This window comes from Hemitrygon akajei, unplaced genomic scaffold (genome assembly GCF_048418815.1).
Source record: "Hemitrygon akajei unplaced genomic scaffold, sHemAka1.3 Scf000052, whole genome shotgun sequence".
Classification (NCBI taxonomy): Eukaryota; Metazoa; Chordata; class Chondrichthyes; order Myliobatiformes; family Dasyatidae; genus Hemitrygon; species Hemitrygon akajei.
In genome coordinates, this window is record NW_027331938.1 from 6,824,601 (window position 1) to 6,851,316 (window position 26,716).

At 47.8% G+C, this 26,716-nt stretch overlaps 1 long non-coding RNA gene across 1 annotated transcript in view; it reads left to right on the forward strand.

Annotated features, from left to right (window-relative positions):
- LOC140721223 (uncharacterized) overlaps positions 1-26,716 on the forward strand; it is a 216,817-nt gene that overhangs the window by 39,145 nt on the left and 150,956 nt on the right. The window lies entirely within an intron of this gene.

Consider the following 26,716-nt stretch of genomic DNA (forward strand, 5'->3'; position numbering starts at 1 on the left):
TCCAGGCGCCCACAACCCTCTGTAAAAAACTTACCCCTGATGTCTCCGCTAAACTTCCCTCCCTTAACTTTGTACATATGCCCTCTAGTGTTTGCTGTTGGTGCCCTGGGAAACAGGTACTAGCAATCCACCCTATCTATGCCTCTCATAATTTTTTAGACCTCTATCAAGTGCCCTCTCATCCTTCTACGCTCCAAAGAGAAAAGTCTCAGCTCTGCTAACCTTGCTTCACATGACTTGTTCTCCAAACCAGGCAACATCCTGGTAAATCTCCTCTGCACCCTCTCCATAGCTTCCACATCCTTCCTATAATGAGGTGACCGGAACTGAACACAATACTCTAAGTGCGGTCTCACCAGAGATTTGTAGATTTGCAACTTGGCCTCTCTACTCTTGACCTCATCCCCCTATTAATGAAGCCTCGCCTCCCATAGGAGTTCTTAACTATCTTATCAACCCGTGCAGCGACCTTAAGGGATGTATGGATTTGAACCCCAAGGTCCCTCTGTTCATCCACACTCTTAAGTAACCAACGATTAAACTTGTACTCAACATTCTGGTTTGTCCTTCCAAAATGCATCACCTCACACTTATCTAGATTGAACCCCATCTGCCACTTTTCTGCTCAAATCTGCACCCTGTCTATATCCTCTTTTAACCTTCGACAACCTACAGCTCCATCCACAACTCCTCCAATCTTCATGTCATCCACAAATTTACTCACCCATTCTTCCACCTCTACATCCAGGTCATTTATAAAAATCACAAATAGCAGGGGTCCCAGGACAGATCCCTGCGGCACTCCACTAGTCACCGACCTCCAGGCAGAATACTTTCCTTCCACTACTACCCTCTGTTTTCTTCCTTTAAGCCAACTTTTTTTATCCGAACAGCCAAGGTTCCACTTATCCCGTGCCTCATGACTTTCTGGATGAGTCTCTCGTGAGGGACCTTGTCAAATGCCTTGCTAAAATCCATGTAGACCACATCGACTACCGTACCTCCGTCAATTGCTTTTTGCTACCTCTTCGAAAAACCCAATTAGCCTCGTGAGGCACGACCTTCCCTTCACAAAGCCATGTTGACTCAGACAGTAAATTCCAGGCACACACAACTCTGTTAAAAAAGTACCCACAATTGCTGTAAATTTACCCCATCTCACCTTAACCAAATGCCCTCTGGTATTAGACACAAGTCATATGTAAAAAATAAACAAAATACAGGCTGTCGACCCAGACTCATATCTCTCAAACTTGTACACCTCAGTCAGATCTCTATTCTAACTCCAGAATAAACAAACCAAGTTTATCAAACTTCTACTTGTAACACATGCCACCGAATCCAGGCAACATCCTGATGAACCTGTTCTGCACCCTCTCCAATCCTTCCAAGAGCTGGACAATCAGAAGTGAATACAATACTCCAGATGCTCCCTAAAACCATAAGACCTTGTAGCAGAATTAAGCCATTCGGCTCAGTGAATTTGCTCTTCAATTCCTCTCTACCCCATTATCCCAGTAAACGTTGACGCTCTTCCTAATCAGGAACATATCGACCTGCATTTTAAATATATCCAAGGAAGTGTCTTCCTCAGCCGTCTATGACAATAATTTCACAGATTCACCACCCGCCAGCCAAGACATTTCTCCCAGTTTGTGTCCCCGGCAGCCAGGACAATTCCCCACAGTTCTCAAGCTTGTTAATATTCTGTATGAGCCTCCCATGTGGGACCTTGTCAAACACTCTACCAATATACAAGTAGACAATATCCATGTGTAACTGCATCCATCACCTTTGTCACCTCCTGGAGGAACTCAATCAAGCTGGCAAGACACAAACCCGACCCAAAGCCTTGCTACTGAACCCCAAACCACCTCATACATCCTCTCTGTCATACTCCCATGGGGCAGAACATATAAAAGGCTGAAGGTATGTACCACCAGTCTCAACGACAGCTTTGTTCTGCATTTATAAGACTACTAAATGGTCACCTACTATGTTATTATTGGCTCTTAATAATAATAAGACAATTTTATATCTAAAATTATAGCATCGTACATCTCGTAACTAATAACAACTCAGATAACAACTCAGATAACCACAATATACTCACAGGAGAGCAGACAGAATACCATTCGGGTTTGAACAACAGATAACAGATTATCTAATTCTATTTCAAACCCTGTGGAAAGCAGAAAACTTTCAGTGTTATATTGTCAATCAAAAAAAAATCTGATTCTGTTCCTCGTGTGTTTAAGAGAAGTTCCAAATATATATAAAATACATACAATACTTGTGAAATTTCTACAACATCCGATGAAGCATTCACGTAAAATAAACGTCCTATTAACAACCACAGAGGAACAACGACCACTATCAAAATAAATGGAGGGATTTTTCAGAGCGACTCACTAAGCCCACTATGGTTTTGTCTAGCTTTAAGCCCACTCATAATTTACTGAAACAGACGAAAATCAGGTATCTAATCAGAAAAAAAATACGAATTATACCTTGACACAGCTATACATTGATGATTTGAAATTATTTGCTCTTGCATCAGTAAAGCTGAAACAAACAATTCAAATAATGGAACTAATTTCCAAATATATAAGCATGAACTTTAGACTAGGAAAGTACAGAACATGATTAAACATAAAGAAAGGTGCAATAGAGCCGGTAGAATATCAAACAGAGCATCGGGATGCAATGCAACAGAATATGAAGCGTATATTTAGGATATCAATAAGCAAAGGAAATAGATAATAGTATGATAAAGGAAAACATTCCAACAAAATTTACTTCAAGGCTGAAGAAAATCTGAATTTACTGCAAGGCTGAACAAACTTTGAATTTACATCAAGGATCAAGAAAATCTGCCAAACAGAACTGAACAGTAAAAATATAACGAAGGTAGTAAACACTCACTGTGCCCATATTGACTTATAATTTTGGTAAAATATCCTGGTCTGAAACAGATCTGGAAAATATGCAAAACAATAAGAAATAAAATAGCAATTTCTGGAAAACACCGTGTGCACTGGAGCGCACTTGGATTGATATGAACGAGGACAGTATGAGGATGATGAATAACAGATCTAAAAAAATGAGACAACAGCCAGATAAAAATTTTCAGGATCAGGGTTAATATCATGGACACATGTCGTGAAAATTGTTTTTCTGCGCCAGCAGCACGATTACAGTAAAGTGTGTGCAGTGAGTCTGTATTTATGCATACAATTGTGGAAATAGAATTGTATCAGCATGAATTAATCAGTCTGATGGCCTGGTGGAAGAAGCTGTCACGGAGCCTGTTGGCCCTGGCTTTTACGCTGCGGTACCATTTCCCGGATGGTAGCAGCTGGACCAGTTTGTGCTTAATGAGTCTTGGGTCCAGAATGATCCTTCGGCCCATTTTTACCCCCTATCTCTGAAATGACCTGAATAGTAGGAAGTTCACACCTACAGATGCACTGGGCTGTCCGCACCACTCTCTGCAGAGTCCTGCGATTGAGAGAAGTACAGTTCCCATACCAGGCAGTGATGCAGCCAGTCAGGATGCACAAAGTTGTGCCCCTATATAAAATCGTTAGCATTTAGGGGCCCATCTCAAACTTTCTCAAACATCTGATTTTCTGTTTTTCCTTTTTTTTTGTTCAGACTAGAGAATATGCCAGGCAGGATGTTGGAATGCTCCTCTTGCAGGATGTGGGAAGTCAGGGAGACATCCAGTGTCCCTGACAACGATCCCTGCAAGAAGTGCATCCAGCTGCAGCTCCTAACAGACCGCATTAGGGAACTGGAGCAGGAGCTGGATGACCTCCGGATCATTCGAAAGACTGAGCAGATTATAGATAGTAGCTTCCATGAGGTACTTACACCTAAGGAAAAGGGCACAGGTAATTGGGTTACCATCAGGCGAGTGAAGGGGAAAGGGCAGTTAATGCAGGGTTCTTCTGTGGCCATTCCCCTCCAAAATAGGTATACCAATTTGGATACTGTTGGGTGGGGGGGGGGGTGTGGCTTACGTGGGACAAGCTGCGGCAGCCGGATCTCTGGCACTGAGTCTGGTTCTGCAGTGCAGAACGGAGGGAGGAGGAAGAAGAGAGCGGTAGTGATAGGGGACTCCATAGTCAGGGGTACAGACAGGAGATACTGTGGTTGTGACAGAGACTCCCGGATGGTTTGTTGCCTCCCGGGTGCCATGGTCAGGGATGTCTCTGATCACCTGCACAGCATTCTGAAGTGGGCGGGTGATCAGCCAGATGTCGTGGTACACATCGGTACCAATGACATAGGTAGAAAGAGTCAGGATGTCCTGAAGAGTGAGTACAGAGAGCTTGAAAAACAGGACATAGAGGGTAGTAATCTCTGGATTGCTGCCTGTGCCACGTGCCAGTGAGGGTAAGAGTGCGATGCTCTGGCAGATGAACATGTGGCTGAGAAACTGGTGTAGGGGGCAGGGTTTCAGATTTCTAGATCATCGGGACCTCTTCAGGGGCAGGTGGGACCTGTACAAGAGAGACGGGTTACACCTGAACTACAAGGGCACCAATATACTTGCAGGGAGGTTTGCTAGTTTTATTGGGGAGGGTTTAAACTAGATGGGAACCAGAGTGCCAGAGGAGATAGCGGAACGGGGGTAAAAATAAATGATGTTGGTAGTTCATGCAAAGTCACAAATAGCAAGGTTGTGTGTGGTGGTAATAATCTTCTGAGGTGTGTATATTTCAAAGCGTGGAGTATTGTGGGAAAGGCAGATGAGCTGAGGGCCTGGATTGACACGTGGAATTACGACATTATAGCCATTACTGAAACTTGGCTACAGGAGGGGCAGGACTGGCAGCTCAGTGTTCCAGGGTTCCGATGTTTCAGACGTGATAGAGACAGGGGGATGAAGGGTGGGTGGTGGCTTTGCTAGTCAGGGAAAATATTACAGCAGTGCTTCGGCAGGACAGATTAGATGGCTTGTCTACTGAGGCCATATGGGTGGAGCTGAGAAACAGGAAGGTATGACCACATTAATAGGGTTGTATTATGGGCTACCCAATAGTCAGCGAGAATTGGAGCAGCAAATCTGCAAAGAGATAACAGACAACTGCAGGAGACAGAAATTTGTGATTGTGTGGATTTTAATTTTCCACACATTGATTGGGACTCCCATACTGTTAAACGTCTAGATGGGTTAGAGTTTGTAAAATGTGTTCAGGAAAGTTTTCTAAATCAATATATAGATCTACCTAGATCTAGAGGATGCAATATTAGATCTCCTATTAGGAAATTAGTTCGGGCAGGTGACGGAAGCCTGTGTAGGGGAACACTTTCGTTCCAGTGATCATAACCTCATTAGTTTCAACTTGATCATGGATAAAGATAGATCTGGTCCTCAGGTTGACGTTCTAAAGCTGAAAAGGGCCACATTTGAAGAAATGAGAAGGGATCTAAAAATCGTAGATTGGGACAGGTTGTTCTCTGGCAAGGATGTGATTGGTAAGTGGGAGACCTTCAAAAGACAAATTTTGAGAGTGCAGAGTTTGTATGTTCCTGTCTGGGTTAAAGGCAAAATGAATAAGAATAAGGAGCCTTGGCTATCGAGGGATATTGGAACTCTGATAAAGAAGAAGAGAGAGATGTATAACATGTATAGGCAACAGGGAGGAAATAAGATGCTTGAGGAGTATAAAAAGAGTAAGAAAATACTTAAGAAAGATATCAGGAGGGCTAAAAGAGGACATGAGGTTGCTTTGGCAGTCAGGGTGAAGGATAATTTTAAGAACTTCTACAGGTATTTTAAGAGCAAAAGGATAATAAGGGATAAAATTGATCCTCTTGAAGATCAGAGTGGTCGGTTATGTATGGAACCAAAAGAAATGGGAGAGATATTAAATGGGTATTTTGCATCTGTATTTACTAAGGAAACAAGAATGGAGTCTATGGAAGCAAGGCAAACAAGTAGGGAGGTCATGGAACTTATACAGATTAAAGAAGAGGAGGTGCTTGCTGTCTTGAGGCAAATCAGAGTAGATAAATCCCCAGGACCTGATAGGGTATTCCCTCGGACCTTGAATAGACAATAGACAATAGACAATAGGTGCAGAAGTAGACCATTCGGCCCTTCGAGCCTGCACCGCCATTTTGAGATCATGGCTGATCAATTACTATCAATACCCGGTTCCTGCCTTGTCCCCATATCCCTTGATTCCCCTATCCATAAGATACCTATCTAGCTCCTTCTTGAAAGCATCCAGAGAATTGGCCTCCACTACCTTCCGAGGCAGTGCATTCCAGACCCCCACAACTCTCTGGGAGAAGAAGTTTTTCCTTAACTCTGTCCTAAATGACCTATCCCTTATTCTCAAACCATGCCCTCTGGTACTGGACTCTCCCAGCATCTGGAACATATTTCCTGCCTCTATCTTGTCCAATCCCTTAATAATCTTATATGTTGCAATATGTCTCAATCTCCTTAATTCTAGCGTGTACAAGCCAGTCTCTCTAACCTCTCTGCGTAAGACAGTCCAGACAGCCCCGGAATTAACCTCGTGAATCTACGCTGCACTTCCTCTACAGCCAGGATGTCCTTCCTTAACCCTGGAGACCAAAACTGTACACAATACTCCAGGTGTGGTCTCACCAGGGCCCTGTACAAATGCAAGAGGATTTCCTTGCTCTTGTACTCAATTCCCTTTGTAATAAAGGCTAACATTCCATTAGCCTTCTTCACTGCCAGCTGCACTTGCTCATTCACCTTCAGTGAACAAGAACTCCTAGATCTCTTTGTATTTCTCCCTTACCCAACTCTACACCGTTCAGATAATAATCTGCCTTCCTGTTCTTACTCCCAAAGTGGATAACCTCACACTTATTCACATTAAACGCCATCTGCCAAGTATCTGCCCACTCACCCAGCCTATCCAAGTCACCCTGAATTCTCCTAACATCCTCATCACATGTCACACTGCCACCCAGCTTAGTATCATTAGCAAATTTGCTGATATTATTTTCTATGCCTTCATCCAAATCGTTAACGTAAAAGGTAAACAGCTGTTGTCCCAATACCGAGCCCTGTGGCACCCCACTAGTCACCACCTGCCATTCCGAGAAACACCCATTCACCGCTACCCTTTGCTTTCTATCTGCCAACCAGTTTTCTATCCATGTCAATGCCTTCCCCCCGATGCCCTGAGCTTTGATTTTACCCACCAATCTCCTATGTGAGTCCTTATCAAATGCCTTCTGAAAATGGAGGTACACTACATCCACTGGATCTCCCCCGCCTAACTTCCTGGTTACATCCTCGAAAAACTCCAACAGATTAGTCAAGCATGATTTACCCTTGGTAAATCAATGCTGGCTCGGCCCAATCCTATCACTGCTATCTAGATATGCCACTATTTCATCCTTAATAATGGACTCTAGCATCTTCCCCACCACCGATGTCAGGCTGACAGGTCGATAGTTCTCTGTTTTCTCCCTCCCTCCTTTCTTAAAAAGTGGGATAACATTAGCCATTCTCCAATCCTCAGGAACTGATCCTGAATCTAAGGAACATTGGAAAATGATTATCAATGCATCTGAAATTTCCAGGGCCACCTCCATTAGTACCCTAGGATCTAGACCATCTGGACCTGGGGATTTGTCAGCCTTCAGTCCCATCAGTCTACTCATCACCTTTTCCTTCCTAATGTCAATCTGTTTCATTTCCTCTGTTTACCCTATGTCCTTGGCCCATCCATACATCTGGGAGATTGCTTGTGTCTTCCTTAGTGAAGACAGGTGTAAAGTACTTGTTAAATTCTTCTGCCATTTCTCTGCTTCCCATAACAATTACACCCAATTCATTCTTCAAGGGCCCAACATTGTTCTTAACTTTCTCCTTTCTCTGCACATACATATAAAAGCTTTTGCTATCTTCCTTTATATTCCTGGCTAGCTTGCGTTCGTACCTCATTTTTTCGCACCGTATTGTCTTTTTAGTTAAGTTCTGTTGTTCCTTAAAAACTTCCCAATCATCTGTCCTCCCACTAACCTTAGCTCTGTCATATTTCCTTTTTTTAATGCTATGCAATCTTTGTCTTCCTTTGTCAACCACTGTGGCCCCTTTCCCCCCTTTGAATCCTTCCTTCTCTGGGGGATGAACTGATTTTGCACCTTGTGCATTATTCCCAAGAATACCTGCCATTGCTGCGTGGTAGATCATGTTTAACCAATCTATTAGAGTTTATCGAGGAAGTTACCAGGAAAGTGGATGAAGGGAAGGCAGTGGATGTTGTATACATGGACTTCAGTAAGGCCTTTGGCAAGGTCCCGCATGGGAGGTTAGTTAGGAAGATTCAGTCACTAGATATACATGGAGAGGTAGTAAATTGGATTAGACATTGGCTCAATGGAAGAAGCCAGAGAGTGGTAATGGAGGATTGCTACTCTGAGTGGAGGCCTGTGACTAGTGGTGTGCCACGGGGATCAGTGCTGGGTCCATTGTTATTTGTCATCTATCTCAATGATCTGGATGAGAATGTGGCAAATTGGATCAGCAAATTTGCTGATGATACAAAGATTGGAGGTGTAGTGGACAGGGAGGAAGGTTTTCAAAGCTTGCAGAGGGATTTGGACCAGTTGGAGGAATGGGCTGAAAAATGGCAGATAGAGTTTCATGCGGACAAGTGTGAGGTATTGCACTTCGGAAGGTCAAACCAAGTTAGAACATACTAGGTAAATGGTAGGACACTGAGGAGGGCAGTAGAACAGAGGGATCTGGGAGTACAGATACATAATTCCCTAAAAGTGGCGTCACAAGTAGATAGGGTGGTAAAGAGAGATTTTGGTACATTGGCCTTTATAAATCAAAGTACTGAGTATAAGAGTTGGAGTGTAATGGTGAGGTTGTATAAGACATTGTTGAGACCGAATTTGGAGTATTGTATGCAGTTTTGGTCACCTAATTACAGGAAGGATATTAATAAGGTTGAAAGAGTGCAGAGAAGGTTTACAAAGATGTTGCCGGGACTTGAGAAACTGAGTTACAGGGAAAGTTTGAATAGGTTAGGACTTTATTCCCTGGCATGTAGGAGAATGAGAGGTGATTTGATAGAGGTGTATAAAATTATGATGGGTATAGATAGAGGGAATACAAGCAGACTTTTTCCACTGAGGCTAGGGGAGAAAATAAATCAGAGGTTATGGGTTAAGGGTGAAGGGGGAAAAGTTTAAAGGGACATTGGGGAAGGTGCTTCTTCACACAGAGAGTGGTGGGAGTGTGGAATGAGCTGCCAGATGAAGTGGTGAATGCGGGATCACTTTGACATTTAATTAAAACTTGGACAGGTATATGGATGAGAGGTGTATGGAGGGATATGGTCCAGTTGCAGGTCAGTGCGACTAGGCAGAAAAATGGTTCGGTACAGCCAAGAAGGGCCAAAAGGCCTGTTTCTGTGCTGTAATGTTCAATGGTTCTATCTGAGGTGAAAGAGGTGCTGTTGTCCCTTTTTTCACCACACAATTGATGTGTACAGACCACGTGAGGTCCTCAGTGATGTGAATGCCGAGGAACTTAAAGCTGTTCACTCTCTCAACCCCAGATCCATTGATGTCAATAGGGGTTAGCCTGTCTCCATTCCTCTTGTCTGTGCAACATTGCATCCAGCTCCTTTGTTTTTGCGACATTGAGGGAGAAGTTGTTTTCTTGTCACCACTGTGTCAGGGTGGTGACTTCTTCTGTGTCGGCTGCCTCGTTATTATTTGAGATTTGGCCAATAAATATAGTATCCTCAGCAAATTTAACTAGCAGATTGGAGCTGTGGGTAGCGACACTGTCATGCGCATACAGAGAGTAAAGGAGGGAGCTTAGAACACAGCCCTGAGGGGCTCCTGTGTTGAGGGTCAGAGGGGCAGAGGTGAGGGAGCCCACTCTTACCACTTGCTGGTGATCTGACAGGAAATCCAGGACCCAGCTGCACAAGGCAGGGTGAAGGCCGAGGTCTCTGAGCTTCTTGTCGAGCCTGGAGGGAATGATGGTATTGAATGCTGAACTGTAGTCTAATAACATCATTCTCACATAAGCATCCCTCTTCTCCAGATGTTTAAGGAGGTGTGCAGAGCAGTGGCTATTGTGTCATCTGTTGATCGGTTGTGTCGGTAGGTGAATTGTAGGGGGTCCAGTGTGGGTGGTAACAAGCTGCAGATGCAGTCCTTGACCAGTCTCTCAAAGCATTTGCTTATTATTGAGGTGAGTGCGACAGGATGTCAGACGTTCAGGCACGTTGCCTTCGTCGTTTTAGGTACAGGAACAATGGTGGATGATTTGAAGCAGGAGGGAACTCTACATTGGGAGAGGGTGAGATTAAAAATATCCGTAAATACACCTGCCAGTTGTGCTGCGCGCATCCTAAGTACCCGCCCTGGGACGCCGTCCGGTCCCGCAGGCTTGCGACTGTCCACTCGTTGGAAACACCTGCAAACTTCAGCCTCAGAGATGACCAATGTGCAGGTCGCTTTGTCGGCTCTCCTCGGGGTTTCAGTGTTGGCGATATCGAACCGAGCGTAAAGAGACTTAGATCCTCTGGGAGACAGGCAGCGATGTTGGCAGCACCACTGCACTTAGCTCTGAAGTCTTTATTGGGGTGCAGAGCTTGCCATAAGCTGTGTGTGTTGGTGGAGAGCTGTGTCTGAATACGATCTCTGTATTGTCGTTTCGCTGCCTGGATGACTTTGCACAGATCGGAGCTGAATTTCTTGAGCTCCTGCTGATCACCGGCAATGTAAGCAGTCGGTCACACGGCAAGTGCTGTTCACACGGAACTGTTGATACAAATTTTGTGGTTTGGGAAGTCCTGACCGATTTCTGAAGGAAATCATCCCCCCTCTGTGACAATAACACACAACTGGGGGATGTTGTTATTATACAGCTGTGATAATAACAGCCGGGAACTCCCTTGGCAGCCGGAAAAGTTTACACAGCAGCACCAGGTGCTCCAGATCTGGGGAACAAAAGGGTTTGAGGGCATGGACATTCCGGGGTTCCACCAAGCATTAATGATCATGAAACATACCCTAAATCCTGTTCTCTTCCCAAATAGTGTGTGTGTGTGTGGGGGGGGGGGGGGTGGTGGTGGTGGTACTGGATGACGACACGATTGTTGGTGACGGTAGGGGCCAATTCTGGATCTGTAGACTCGGGAGCAGCTGGGACACAGGGACAGCTGGGATGCAGGCGCTTGGGTAGTTGGATCCTTCTTGCATCCCCTCTTCTTTTCAGCAGTCGCTCTTCTGGGTTCCTCAAAATTCCTGGTTTTTCCGTGGATCAGCGGCTGCCACTCGTTGACCTCCATATTTACCTGAGAGAGTCTCTGCTTAATTTGGTCCCTGTACCTCCAGCGCGGGGCACCACGATCTCTCTTGCCCTGAGAGAGTTCTCCGTAGAGTACTGCTTTCGGTAACCTGGAGTTATCCATGCGAGACATGTGACCTGTCAGACGGTGGATCTGGCTGAGCAACGAAGTGGCTTCAGGGCCTGGAAGTTGAACAGATATAGCTGTGCATGTCTGTGTGATTATATGAAATATTAAACTAAATAAGTAGTGCAGAAATAGAAATTTAAAAAGAGATTAGTGAGGCAGTATCGATGGGTTCAATGTCCATTCGGAAACTGCATGGTAGAGGAGAAGTTGCTCCTGAATCGTTGAGTCAATCCAGAAACAATCCAACACTTTACAACATCCTGCAGTAATTTAACTGAATCTCTTGACTTGCACAAGCACAATCAAGTGGTAGACAACATTCCCAAAAAGCTTGCTTGAACTACAACTGATGAAAAACACGATAACCTACAATAAGTACCAGCCTGCTCCACTTTTAGAGTTAGAGTCCTTCATATCATACTGCGTCCGATCATTATTTCGGATAGGATAATACATGATCTGCGTTCGGATGTAATTTTACAGGATAAACAAGCAAAAGCAACTTTTTAAATATATATAGCCATTCCAAACACACATAACTTACAGAAATGAATTAGTAAAAGAAAAACCCAGAAATATGTTGAATTTATAACCATATAACAATCACAGCACGGAAACAGTCCATTCCGGCCCTCCTAGTCCGTGCCGAACTCTTAATCTCACCTAGTCCCACCTACACGCACTCAGCCCATAACCCTCCACTCCTTTCCTGTCCATATACCTATCCAATTTTACCTTAAATGACACAAATGAACTGGCCTCTACTACTTCTACAGGAAGCTCATTCCACACAGCTATCACTCTCTGAGTAAAGAAATACCCCCTCGTGTTTCCCTTAAACTTTTGCCCCCTAACTCTCAAATCATGTCCTCTCGTTTGAATCTCCCCTACTCTCAATGGAAACAGCCTATTCACGTCAACTCTATCTATCCCTCTCAAAATTTTAAATACCTCGATCAAATCCCCCCTCAACCTTCTACGCTCCAATGAATAGAGACCTAACTTGTTCAACCTTTCTCTGTAACTTAAGTGCTGAAACCCAGGTAACATCCTAGTAAATCGTCTCTGCACTCTCTCCAATTTATTGATATCTTTCCTATAATTCGGTGACCAGAACTGTACACAATATTCCAAATTTGGCCTTACCAATGCCTTGTACAATTTTAACATTACATCCCAACTTCTGTACTCAATGCTCTGATTTATAAAGGCCAGCGTTCCAAAAGCCTTCTTCACCACCCTATCTACATGATATTCCACCTTCAGGGAACTATACACTGTTATTCCTAGATCTCTCTGTTCCACTGCATTCCTCAATGCCCTACCATTTACCCTGTATGTTCTATTTGGATTATTCCTGCCAAAATGTAGAACCTCACACTTCTCAGCATTAAACTCCATCTGCCAACGTTCAGCCCATTCTTCTAACCGGCATAAATCTCCCTGCAAGCTTTGAAAACCCACCTCATTATCCACCACACCTCCTACCTTAGTATCATCAGTATACTTACTAATCCAATTTACCACCCCATCATCCAGATCATTTATGTATATTACAAACAACATTGGGCCCAAAACAGATCCCTGAGGCACCCCGCTAGTCACCGGCCTCCATCCCGATAAACAATTATCCACCACTGCTCTCTGGCATCTCCCATCTAGCCACTGTTGAATCCATTTTATTACTCCAGCATTAATACCTAACGACTGAACCTTCTTAACTAACCTTCCATGTGGAACTTTGTCAAAGGCCTTGCTGAAGTCCATATAGACTACATCCACTGCCTTACCCTCGTCAACATTCTTCGTAACTACTTCACAAAATTCAATAAGGTTTGTCAAACATGACCTTCCACGCACAAATCCATGCTGGCTACTCCTAATCAGATCCTGTCTATCTAGATAATTATAAATACTATCTCTAAGAATACTTTCCATTAATTTACCCACCACTGATGTCAAACTGACAGGTCTATAATTGCCAGGCTTACTTCTAGAACCCTTTTTAAACAATGGAACCACATGAGCAATACGCCAATCCTCCGGCACAATCCCCGTTTCTAATGACTTCTGAAAGATCTCCGTCAGAGCTCCTGCTATCTGTACACAAACTTCCCTGAAGGTCCTGGGGAATATCCTGTCAGGACCCGGAGATTTATCCACTTTTAAATTTCTTAAAAGCGCCAGTACTTCCACCTCTTTAATTGTCATAGGTTCCATAACTTCCTTACTTGTTTCCCACACCTTACACAATTCAATATCCTTCTCCTTAGTGAATACCGAAGAGAAGAAATCATTCAAAATCTCTCCCATCTCCCTCGGCTCCACACATAGCTGACCACCCTGATTCTCTAAGGGACCAATTTTATCCCTCACTATCCTCTTGCTTTTAATATAACTGTAGAAGCCTTTCGGATTTACTTCCACCTTATTTGCCAAACCAAACTCGTAACTTCTTTTAGCTTTTCTAATCTCTTTCTTAAGATTCCTTTTACATTCTTTATATTCCTCGAGCAATTCCTTTACTCCATGCTGCCTATATCCATTGTAGACATCCCTCTTTTTTCGAACCAAGTTTCTAATATCCCTTGAAACTCATGGCGCTTTCAAACCTTTAACCTTTCCTTTCAACCTAATTGAAAGGGCAAAATGAAAGACTATGGAACACGAACAGGGTATTATTTATCCCAATCGTAATATCAATAACTGGTATTATCCTAAAGGCTGTACAAAATAGTGTTAATAAATTAGGCCCACACGGCGATACTTATGTAAATCTTCGAAAATACACCACGAGAATAGTCTGAAATCTCCTATCAATTGAGACATGAGTGTGCTTGGCTATGCCTGTACCTCAAGTTTTACCAGTTTAGGCTAAGATGATGATGATGATGATGATGATGATGATGATGATGATGATGATGATGATAATAATAATAATAATAATAATAATAATAACTTATTTATAAAGCACCTTTCATCCAGACGATGCCGTTCAAACCGCATCACAACGGGATAAAGTGCAAACGAGAAAATAAAAGACAAAATGTGTCAGTCCTAATATACACCTCAGACTTCTGCATAGTGGACTTGTGCATAGTGCAGACTTGGATAGTGGACTACTTGACAGATAGACCTCAGTATGTGCGGTTGGGAGACTGTAGGTCTGACACGGTGGTCAGCAGCACAGGGGCGTCGCAGGGAACCGTACTCTCTCCGGTCCTGTTCACCCTGTACACATCAGACTTCCAATATAACTCGGAGTCCTGCCATGTGCAGAAGTTCGCTGATGACACGGCAATAGTGGGGTGTGTCAGGAATGGACAGGAGGAGGAGTATAGGAAACTGATACAGGACTTTGTGATATGGTGCAACTCAAACTACCTGCGTCTCAATATCACCAAGATCAAGGAGATGGTGGTGGACTTTAGGAGATCTAGGCCTCATATGGAGCCAGTGATCATTAATGGAGAATGTGTGGAGCAGGTTAAGACCTACAAGTATCTGGGAGTACAGTTAGACGAGAAGCTAGACTGGACTGCCAACACAGATGCCTTGTGCAGGAAGGCGCAGAGTCGACTGTACTTCCTAAGAAGGTTGGCGTCATTCAATGTCTGTAGTGAGATGCTGAAGATGTTCTATAGGTCAGTTGTGGAGAGCGCCCTCTTCTTTGTGGTGGCGTGTTGGGGAGGAAGCATTAAGAAGAGGGACGCCTCACGTCTTAATAAGCTGGTAAGGAAGGCGGGCTCTGTCGTGGGAAAAGTACTGGAGAGTTTAACATCGGTAGCTGAGCGAAGGGCGCTGAGTAGGCTACGGTCAATTATGGATAACTCTGAACATCCTCTACATAGCACCATCCAGAGACAGAGAAGCAGTTTCAGCGACAGGTTACTATCGATGCAATGCTCCTCAGACAGGATGAAGAGGTCAATACTCCCCAATGCCATTAGGCTTTACAATTCTACCGCCAGGACTTAAGAACTTTTTAAAAGCTATTATAAATGCTTTTTGAGATAGTGATTTAGATGCATATCATATTTTTTACTGAGTTAAGTATTGTATGTAATTAGTTTTGCTACGACAAGTGTATGGGACATTGGAAAAAAGTTGAATTTCCCCATGGGGATGAATAAAGTATCTATCTATCTAACTATCTATCTATCTATCTATCTATCTATCTATCTATCTATCTATCTATCTATCTATCTATCTATCTATCTATCTATCTATCTATCTATCTATCTATCTATCTATCTATCTAGTACTGTAGTTTAAGGTGTTGAATTCTACAGTTTAGGAACATTGTCCCAAAAAAACTCAACGCTGACCTCCCAATGATCCTTTGGCCTTCTACCTTATCGTCTGCCTGCACTGCATTTTCTCGGCAACTGAAACACTGTTTCCCTGAACTATTCTGTTCCATTTTTCCTTGTACAACCTCATTGCACCGATGTGATGTAATGATCTATTTGGATCACATGCAGAAAAGTTTTCCATTTTACAGTGGTGCATGTCACAATAATAAACCAATTTACCGATTCATTGTCAATAATACAGCGCCCCTTGGTTGCTTAAGATTGTTATAACCGGGGGGAGGGGGGGGGGGTGACAGTGCGGATGAGCTGCCGCGACCTATTAAATGCTCCCAGTGACGAGTAGCTTCTGCCCAGCTCTTGGCCTTCACGTGCGGTTTAGCCACTAATCCCGGTGGAAGCGTTTCTTCCCACAGGAGAAGGGGCAGAGGCGGGTCACTGGTGCCTTACAACCAGTCGCTTTGTGCAGATGGGGCTTGTTGGTTGTGATTGGCAGCTCACCCAGAAACAAGAAAACTCTGATCTCAAAACTCCACTGCCTTGTAACTGTAACCCCTCATGGGGAAGAGTTTGGGAGTAAACCCAATGGGAAAAGCCTGGAGCTGGAGTCCCTGAGTCAGTGTTAAATGGTGTTCAACGCAGACTGGCATCTCCTGCGACACCTCTGGTGCCAAGCTGTGTCAGTCTCTGTCGTTCCTTTGTGTACATCAGATGCATGGAGAGAGGGAGCTTGCTACATCGGCAGAAGCTTCCTCTCCATATCGGAGTGCCCCGGCTTGCAGGGGCAGGACATCCATGGTCGACTCTGACAGACGGAGGCCTCATTAGACAGCGCCCCACACCCCCACAGCAAGACTGATGAGTAGCAGTTGCCAAGACTTCACCACCCTCTCCCACAGACACGATGTACATCACTGAGACAGACGCTTGTGGCTTCTTCCATTAACACAGAATCCATCTGTCCACCAATCCTCCATCACTGCGATTGAAAACTACCCATTTTCATTCCTGTCATTCCGATGGGTTATCGATCCGCAACTTCACTGTGATTCTCCCCCAGACGCTGCCCGACTTGAGTATTTCCCGCGTATTCTGCTCCTGTTTTGATGAAAGGGCAGTGGACACCTGTGACTCCCCAGTGTGCAGATTGGCCAAAATGCACAGTGTCCTGCTCTCCATAGTTCCACACCAGATCAACATTAACATCCTCTGTTAATGAGGCAAACAATGCTTTAAATATAGTGAAATGTTGTTGTAACGGGAGTGCAGTCAGGATTGCAATAGGATATTCAAGATTCAAAAACTTTATTGTCGTTCCAACCGTACATCAGCTCTGCAGGGCAGAATGAGACAGCGTTTCCCAGGAACAGTGCAATCATAACATAACAAACGCAACATTAAATAATAAACACTACAATAAATAGTAAAACACAACAGCCACATGTCGGTTTAAATCAAGTTATAAGTGTCCGGTGCAAGTTAAAAGTGTCCAAAGCAGAGTCAGGTAGAGCAGCTATTTAGCAGTCTGACTGCCTGTGGGAGGAAGCTGTTTAGCTGCCTTGTGGTTTTAGTTTTGATGCTCCTGTAACGTTTACCTGATGGCAGAAGATCAAACAGTTCATGCAGAGGGTGTGAGGGGTTTTTAATGATGTACCGTGTCTTCTGGAGGCATCAACTCAGAAAGAGGTCTTGGACAGAAGGTAGGGAGACCCCAATAACCTTCTCTGCTCCCCTAACCACCCCCTGCAAGGCTTTTTTGTCGGCAGCACTGCAGCTGGAGTACCAGGTTGTGATGCAAAAGGTCAGCACACTCTCAACCACGCCTCTGTAGAATGTAGTTAAGATGTTAGTGGGGAGTGATGCTTGTTTAAGCTTCCTCAGAAAGTGCAATCAGGGGAATGTTCACCTTCACAAATAACTAGAACCAGAACATGAGGATTGGACATTTTCAGGGACATCCATTGCTGTCAATTCCGTGTCTGTGAACAGAATTTTACTTTCTGTCCTAATATCCATGGAAGCATTGAACTTATTCATGTAATCTCAAACACTGAATGCTGAAATACCGTTATAAAGTTCTTTGTCAGATGAGCCATTTAACGTTTTGAATATGTTCTCTGTTCCCATGGAAGATGTTCAACAGAAACACAAGGAGACTCTGCGGGCACAAACTGAAAAACTGAGAGTGAACACGATCCTGATGACGGAGAAGGTGAAGGTTTTCCAGCTGGCTGATCGATACGCTGAGCTCACGGTCATTTCTACTGTTCGAGATCGGACACTGGTGGAACATGAGCTGCTGGCAAGAGGCAGAGACCATGAGGATTATAGAGAGAAACAACTCCGCAGACAGCTGGAAAAAATCCGTACTGATCAGTTATTCCAGAGCAGCTTTTCCCGGAGGAAATCCAAATCTGGGAGTTCAGCAGCAGTGGCCGGAGTCCCGGGGATCGGGAAAACAACGATGGTACAAAAGATTGTTTATGACTGGGCCACGGGGAAAATATACCAACAATTCCAGTTTGTCTTCAGCTTCAAATTCCGGGATTTAAACTCCATTAATTGTAGAATAAACCTGAGGGAACTGATTCTGGATCAGTATCCTTACTTTGGGAATTTCCTGAGAGAAGTCTGGAAGAAGGCAGAGGGATTGCTGTTTATATTCGATGGTTTAGATGAATTCAAACACAAAATTGATTTTGCGAACAGTCGGAGAGATACAAAACCCAAGCACCAGTGCCCAGATCCCGAGTGGCGGTGTGAAGTGTCTGACATTGTGTACAGTTTAATCCAGGGCAAGCTGCTCCCAGGGTGTTCAGTGCTGGTGACCACCCGTCCCACTGCGTTACGTTTATTGGAAAAGGCAAAGATCGCTGTCTGGGCTGAAATCCTGGGATTTGTTGATGAGGAACGGAAGGAATATTTCTTCAGACATTTTGAAGATCAGACGGTGGCGGAAGCTGTTTTCAAACACGTGAAGGAGAATGAAATCCTGTACACCATGAGCTACAACCCCTCCTACTGCTGGATCCTCGCTCTGGCACTGGGCCCCTTCTTCACACAAAGAGTCAGGGACCCACAGCTAGTTCCCAAGACCATCACCCAACTGTACTCCTACTATATTTATAACATCCTGAAAAACCACGGCCGTGAGATTGAGAGACCCGGTGATGTGTTACTCAGGGTTGGTCAGATGGCCTTCAGAGGAGTGTCCGAGAATAAGATTGTGTTTACAGATGGAGATTTGATCAGCTACAATCTGCAGCCTTCTCAGTTCTTGTCCGGGTTCCTGATGGAGCTTTTGGAGAGAGAGGATTCTGCCCAGAGTGTGGTGTACACATTCCCACACCTCACCATCCAAGAGTTTGTAGCTGCAGTCGCACAATTCCTGAATCCACATCCCGGGGATATCCTGAAATTCCTCACTGAAGCTCACAACACGACAGATGGGCAATTTGAGGTGTTTCTCCGTTTTGTTGCTGGTCTCTCCTCCCCAATGACAGCTCGGGGCCTGGTGGAGTTTCTGGGTCCATTTCCTCATGAAACAACCTGCCGGGTGATTGACTGGGTGAAGGAGGAGGTTAAACATCAGAGTGGAAACACATGGAGTGAAGCTGGTAAAAGGAGCCTCCTGAACACATTGCACTACCTGTTTGAGTCTCAGAATCGTGGACTGGCTCAGGCCGCACTGGGATCTGTGAAAACACTTTCATTCCATGGAATGACTCTGACCCCGATTGACTGCGCGGTCCTGTCTCATGTCATCGGACTCTGTGATACAATAAAACACCTCGACCTGGGGAACTGCCACATTGAGTGTGAAGGAATCCAGCGGCTGGGACCCCGGCTGCACAACTGCCAGGAGTTGAGGTAACTTGATTTATCTCTCACTCTGAACTGTGAAACTGTTCTATTGTGTCATTTCAATGTAAAGAGATTTGGGTTAAACTGTGATAAATCAGATTGTGAAGAATTGTGACAAATGCCCTGGGGATCGGTCAGTAATTCCCCAAGGACAGGAGGGTTCTGTGGTTCCTTGTGAAGGGATGTTGGAGACTTCATCAGATCAGTGAACAACGGCCATTGGTTTAATGGTAGTAAATCACATGAATGGCCGTGTTTCCTGCTGCCTGTGACACGTCCATTGACAATGTTCCTTCTCACTGTTACTGACACCCAGACCGACACTGACTGCAGCAGGTGGGTCAGAGATTCACAACCCCTTCCCGGTGAGGGACAAGAGACCGTCAGCAGACTGTCCCAGTGAGAAGGAAAGAAATACCATTGTGAGATTGCCCTCCCCTGCCCTTGATAGTGTGTGACTTTGCTCACTTCCAGATACACAGAGAGCGAGGCCGCATCTCCTCTGGGTCTCTGTTCAGACCCAACACACACGTTCAGAAATTTTCTGCATCCTCTCGTCTTGTAGGATTATTGTTTACCCTTGGAATCCTCCTGTGGGACTTTTTATCCCAATCCCCCTTCGATTCTTAGGGATCTCTCTCCCCCGTCCCCCTTCCTCCTGTGGGATCTCTCTTCCCCATCCCCCTTCCTCCTGTGGGATCTCTCTCCCCCGTCCCCCTTCCTCCTGTGGGATCTCTCTTCCCCATCCCCCTTCCTCCTGTGGGATCTCTCTTCCCCATTCCCCTTCCACCTGTGGGATCTCTCTTCCCCATCCCCCTTCTTCCTGTGGGTTCTCTCTTCCCCATTCCCTTCCCTCCAGTGGTATCCCTTCCCATTCCCCCTTCCTCCTGTCAGATCTCTTTTCCCCATCCCCCATCCGCCTAAGGGGTCTCACTTCGCAAACCCCCTTCATCCTGTGGGATCTCACTTCCCCATCCCCCTCCCTCCTGTTGGATCTCTACTCCCCATTCCCCTTCCTCCTGTCGGATCTCTCTTCCCCATCCCCCCTCCTCCAGTGGGATCTCTCTACCCCATCCCCCTTCTTCCTGTCAGATCTCTTTTCCCCATCCCCGATCCTCCTATGGGATCTCTCTCCACCATCCCCCTTCCTCCTGCGGCATCTCTGCCCCCCATCCCCCCTCCTCCTGCGGGATCTCTCTCCCCCATCCCCCTTCCCCCTGCGGCACCTCTCTCCACCACCCGCCTTCCTCCTGCGGCACCTCTCTCCACCATCCCCCTTCCTCCTGCGGCACCCCTCTCCCCCATCCCACTTCCTCCTGCGGCACCTCCCCCAGCCCCTTCCTCCTGCGGCACCTCTCTCCACCATCCCCCTTCCTCCTGCGGCACCTCTCTCCCCCATCCCCCTTCCTCCTGCGGCACCCCTCTCCCCCATCCCACTTCCTCCTGCGGCACCTCCCCAGCCCCTTCCTCCTGCGGCACCTCTCTCCACCATCCCCCTTCCTCTTGCGGGAGCTCACTCCCCCATCCCCCTTCCTCCTGCGGCACCTCTCTCCCCCATCCCCCTTCCTCCTGCGGCACCCCTCTCCCCCATCCCACTTCATCCTGCGGCACCTCCCCCAGCCCCTTCCTCCTGCGGCACCTCTCTCCACCATCCCCCTTCCTCCTGCGGGAGCTCACTCCCGCATCCCCGTTCCTCCTGCGGCACCTCTCTCCACCATCCCCCTTCCTCCTGCGGCACCTCTCTCCCCCATCCCCCTTCCACCTGCGGGATCTCTCGACTCCATCCCCCTTCCTCCTGCGGCACCTCTCTCCCTCATCCCCTTTCCTCCTGCGGGAGCTCTCTCCCCCATCCCCCTTCCTCCTGCGGGATCTCTCGACTCCATCCCCCTTCCTCCTGCGGCACCTCTCTCCACCATCGCCCTTCCTCCTGCGGCACCTCTCTCCACCATCCCCCTTCCTCCTGCGGGAGCTCACTCCCCCATCCCCCTTCCTCCTGCGGGAGCTCACTCCCCCATCCCCCCTCCTGCAGCACCTCTCTCCACCATCCCCCTTCCTCCTGCGGCACCTCTCTCCCACATCCCCCTTCCTCCTGCGGGATCTCTCGACTCCATCCCCCTTCCTCCTGCGGCACCTCTCTCCCTCATCCCCCTTCCTCCTGCGGGAGCTCTCTCCCCCATCCCCCTTCCTCCTGCGGCACCTCTCTCCACCATCCCCCTTCCTCCTGCGGCACCTCTCTCCCCCATCCCCCTTGCTCCTGCGGCACCTCTCCCCCCCATCCCCCTTCCTCCTGCGGCACCTCTCCCCCCCATCCCCCTACCTCCTGCGGCATGTCTCCCCCATCCCCCTTCCTCCTGCGGCACCTCTCTCCACCATCCCCCTTCCTCCTGCGGCACCTCTCTCCCCCATCCCCCTTCCTCCTGCGGCACCTCTCCCCCCCATCCCCCTTCCTCCTGCGGCACCTCTCCCCCCCATCCCCCTACCTCCTGCGGCATGTCTCCCCCATCCCCCTTCCTCCTGCGGGATCTCTCTCCCCCATCCCCCTTCCTCCTGTGGCATCTCTCCCCCCCATCCCCCTTCCTCCTGCGGCATCTCTCCCCCCCATCCCCCCTCCTCCTGCGGGATCTCTCTCCCCCTTCCTCCTGTGGGATCCCTCTCCACCATCGCCCTTCCTCCTGCGGCACCTCTCTCCACCATCCCCCTTCCTCCTGCGGGAGCTCACTCCCCCATCCCCCTTCCTCCTGCGGGAGCTAACTCCCCCATCCCCCTTCCTCCTGCAGCACCTCTCTCCACCATCCCCCTTCCTCCTGCGGCACCTCTCTCCCCCATCCCCCTTCCTCCTGCGGGATCTCTCGACTCCATCCCCCTTCCTCCTGCGGCACCTCTCTCCCTCATCCCCCTTCCTCCTGCGGGAGCTCTCTCCCCCATCCCCCTTCCTCCTGCGGCACCTCTCTCCACCATCCCCCTTCCTCCTGCGGCACCTCTCTCCCCCATCCCCCTTCCTCCTGCGGCACCTCTCCCCCCCATCCCCCTTCCTCCTGCGGCACCTCTCCCCCCCATCCCCCTACCTCCTGCGGCATGTCTCCCCCATCCCCCTTCCTCCTGCGGGATCTCTCTCCCCCATCCCCCTTCCTCCTGTGGCATCTCTCCCCCCCATCCCCCTTCCTCCTGCGGCATCTCTTCCCCCCATCCCCCCTCCTCCTGCGGGACCTCTCTCCCCCTTCCTCCTGTGGGATCCCTCTCCCCCATCCCCCTTCCTCCTGCCGGAGCTCTCTCCCCCATCCCCCTTCCTCCGGTGGGATCTCTCTCCCCCATCCCCCTTCCTCCTGCGGGAGCTCTCTTCCCCATCACCCTTCCTCCTGTGGGGTCTCTCTTCCCCATCCCCCTTCCTCCTGTGGGGTCTCTCTCCCCCATCCCCCTTCCTCCTGTAGGATCTCTCTTCCCCATCCCCCTTCCTCCTGCCGGATACCTCTCCCCCATCCCCCTTCCTCCTGCCGGATCCCTCTCCCCCATCCCCCTTCCTCCTGTGGGATCTCTGTCCCCCATCCCCCTTCCTCTTGCGGGAGCTCTGCCCCCCATCCCCCTTCCTCCTTTGGGATCTCTCTCCCCATCCCCCTTCCTCCTGTGGGATCTCTCTCCCCCTTCCTCCTGTGGGATCCCTCTCCCCCATCCCCCTTCCTCCTGCCGGAGCTCTGTCCCCCATCCCCCTTCCTCCTGCAGGAGCTCTCCCCCGTCCCCCTTCCTCCTGTGGGAGCTCTCCCCCCCATCCCCCTTCCTCCTGTGGGAGCTCTCCCCCCCCATCCCCCTTCCTCCTGTGGGATCTCTCTCCCCCATCCCCCTTCCTCCTGTGGGAACTCTCCCCCCCCATCCCCCTTCCTCCTGTGGGATCTCTCTCCCCCTTCCTCCTGTGGGATCCCTCTCCCCCATCCCCCTTCCTCCTGCCGGAGCTCTCTCCCCCATCCCCTTTCCTCCTGCCGGAGCTCTCTCCCCCAATCCCCTTCCTCCTGCAGGAGCTCTCCCCCTTCCCCCTTCCTCCTGCGGGAGCTCTCTCCCCCATCCCCCTTCCTCTTGTGGGATCTCTCTCCCCCCATCCCCCTTCCTCTTGTGGGATCTCTCTCCCCCATCCCCCTTCCTCTTGTGGGATCCCTCTTCCCCAGCCCCCTTCCTCCTGTGGGATCTCTCTTCCACATCTCCCTTCCCCTTGTGGGATCTCTCTTGCACATCCACTTCCTTCTGTTGGATCTCTCTCCCCCATCCCCCTTCCTCCTGTGGGATCTCTCTTCCACATCTCCCTTCCCCTTGTGGGATCTGTCTTCCACATCCGCTTCCTTCTGTGTCTTTCCATCCTTTACCTTAGGTGATGTCTTTTCCTCCATGTCCCGTCGTCATTCCCCGATTCTCAAATCTTCTTCACTGTTTGACTTTCTCCCCTTCACCCCTGCCCTTTCCGACTGTCTCACGTCAGGAACACTTTTCTAACCATCAGGGAATGAGAGAGAATATGTGGAGTTACAGAGTCACACCGACAGACGAAATTACTGACATTCGGTGAATTCATTGGAGCTGGGCAGTCAGGGACATTGACAGTGATGGGAATTATGATCAGTGAATTAATAAACGGTTTAATGTTTGCTGAAATATTCGTGTGAGAGAAATTGCCTCAGACCCACGGTTTTAGTCACTGTGTTCATCAATCTATCTGTTTGTGTTTAGACTGAACAATAATAAACTGGGAAATTCAGGAGTGAAACTGGTGTCTGCGGCTCTGAGGAACCCGGAGTGTAAAATACAGAAACTGGAGTAAGTACCAGACTGTGGGAGATTGTGTTTACAGTCACTGGGTGTCTGACCCTGAACATTAATGTGATCAGTAATTGTGTTACTGATAAACACTGGGGATTTGTACCGTCTCCTGTCTCTCTGTGTCCTTCACCCTCACTCTCTCTCATCTCCAGGCTGAACAGTGTTGGTCTCACAGATTCTGGTGCCGAGGATCTCGTCTCCGCTCTCAGTACAAACCCATCACTGACGGGGCTGGACCTGATATCAAACTCGCTGACAGACTAGCCTTATAATCTTCCAGATTCATATCATTACCCAGTTTTTGAACCTTTGGAAACTCTGCTTTTCTTCTTCACTAGATTTACAACGGCCTTTGGCACTACGGATCTTGTACCCTACCATCCATTCCATGTCTCATTGGAACGTATCTACTCAGAACCCCACGCAAATATCCCCTGAACATTTTCTACATTTCTTTGGTCTGTTTCCCTGAGGACATCAATTTCCAATTTATGCTTACAAGTTCCAGCCTGATAGGCTCATAGTTCTCTTTACTCCAATTAAAGGTTTCCATAACTTGCCTGTTCCTCTCCCTCTCCAATGCTGTGGTAAAAGAGATAGAATTGTGATCACTATCTCCAAAATGCTCTCCCACTGAGAGACCTGACACCTGGCCAGGTTCATTTCCTAATACCGGATCAAGTGCAGCCTCTCCTCTTGTAGGCTTATCTACATATTGTGTCAGGAAACCTTCCTGAACACACCTCACAAACTCCACCCCGTCAAAACCCTTCACTCTAGGGAGATGCCAATCAATATTTGGGAAATTAAAATCTCCCACTTCAACAACCCTGTTATTGTTACTCCTTTCCAGAATCTGTCTATTTGCTCCGCGATGTCCCTGTTACTGTTGGGTGGTCTATACAAAACACCCAGTCGAGTTATTGACCCCTTCCTGTTCCTAACCTCCACCCACAGAGACTGTAGACAACCCCTCCATGACTTCCTCCTTTTCTGCAGCCGTGACACTATCTCTGATCAACAGTGCCACGCCCCCACCTCTGTGGCCTCCCTCCCTGTCCTTTCTGAAACATCTAAAGCCGGGCACTCGAAATAAACATTCCTGTCCCTGCACCATCCGAGTCTCTGTAATGGCCACCACATCATATCTCCAAGTACTGATCCACGCTCTAAGCTCATCCGCTTTGTTCACAACACTCCTTGCATTAAAATAGACACACCTCAAACAATCGGTCTGAGAGCGTCCCTTCTCTATCACCTGCCTATTCTCCCTCTCGCGCTGTCTCCAAATTTTCTCTATTTGTGAGCCAACCTCCCTTTCCGCCATCAATTCATTTCAGTTCCCACCCCCTCCCAGCAATTCTGGTTTAAATTCTCCCCAATAGCCTTAGCAAACCAGGATATCAGTTTCCCTGGCGTTCAAGTGCAACCCGTCCTTTTTGTGCAGGTCACAGCTGCTCCAAAGGAGGTCCCAGTGATCCAGAAATCTGAATCCCTGCCTCCTGCTCCAATCCCTCAGCCACGCATTCATCCTCCACCTCATTCTATTCCTGTACTCACTGTCGCGTGGCACAGGCAGTAATCCCGAGATTACTACCTTTGCCGGTCCTGCTTCTCAACTTCCTTCCTCTCCCTGTAGTCTGTTTTCAGGACCTCTTCCCTTTTCCTACCTATGTCACTGGTACCAATATGTACCACGACCTCTGGCTGTTCTCCCTCCCACTGCAGGATATCTTGGACGTGTTCTGAAACATCCCGGACCCTGGCACCTGGGAGGCAAACGACCATCCGCGTTTCTTTCCTGCGTCCACAGAGTCGTCTATCTGGTCCTCAAACGACAAAGTCACCTATCACTACTGTCTTCCTCTTCCTTTCCCTGCCCTTCTGAACCACAGGGCCACTGTTGCCTCCACCAGGTAGGCTGTCCCCACCCCTCTCCAGCAGTACTTGAACAGGGGTACTTATCGTCAAGGGGAATAGCCACAGGGGTACTCTCTAGTACCTGCTTCTTGCCCTTCCCTCTCCTGACTGTGACCCACTTCTTCAGTCTCCCGTGGCCCCGGTGTGACCACCTGCCTGTAACTCCTCTCTATCACCTCCTCGCTCTCCCTGACCAGACGAAGTTCATCGAGCTGCATCTCCAGTTCCCTAACTCGGTCCCTGAGGAGCTGCAGCTCGACACACCGGGTGCAGATGTTGCCGTCCAGGAGGCTGGGAGTCTCCAGGATCTCCCTCATCTGACACCGAGCACAGAAAACCAGCCTCACACACATACTCTCTGTCTGT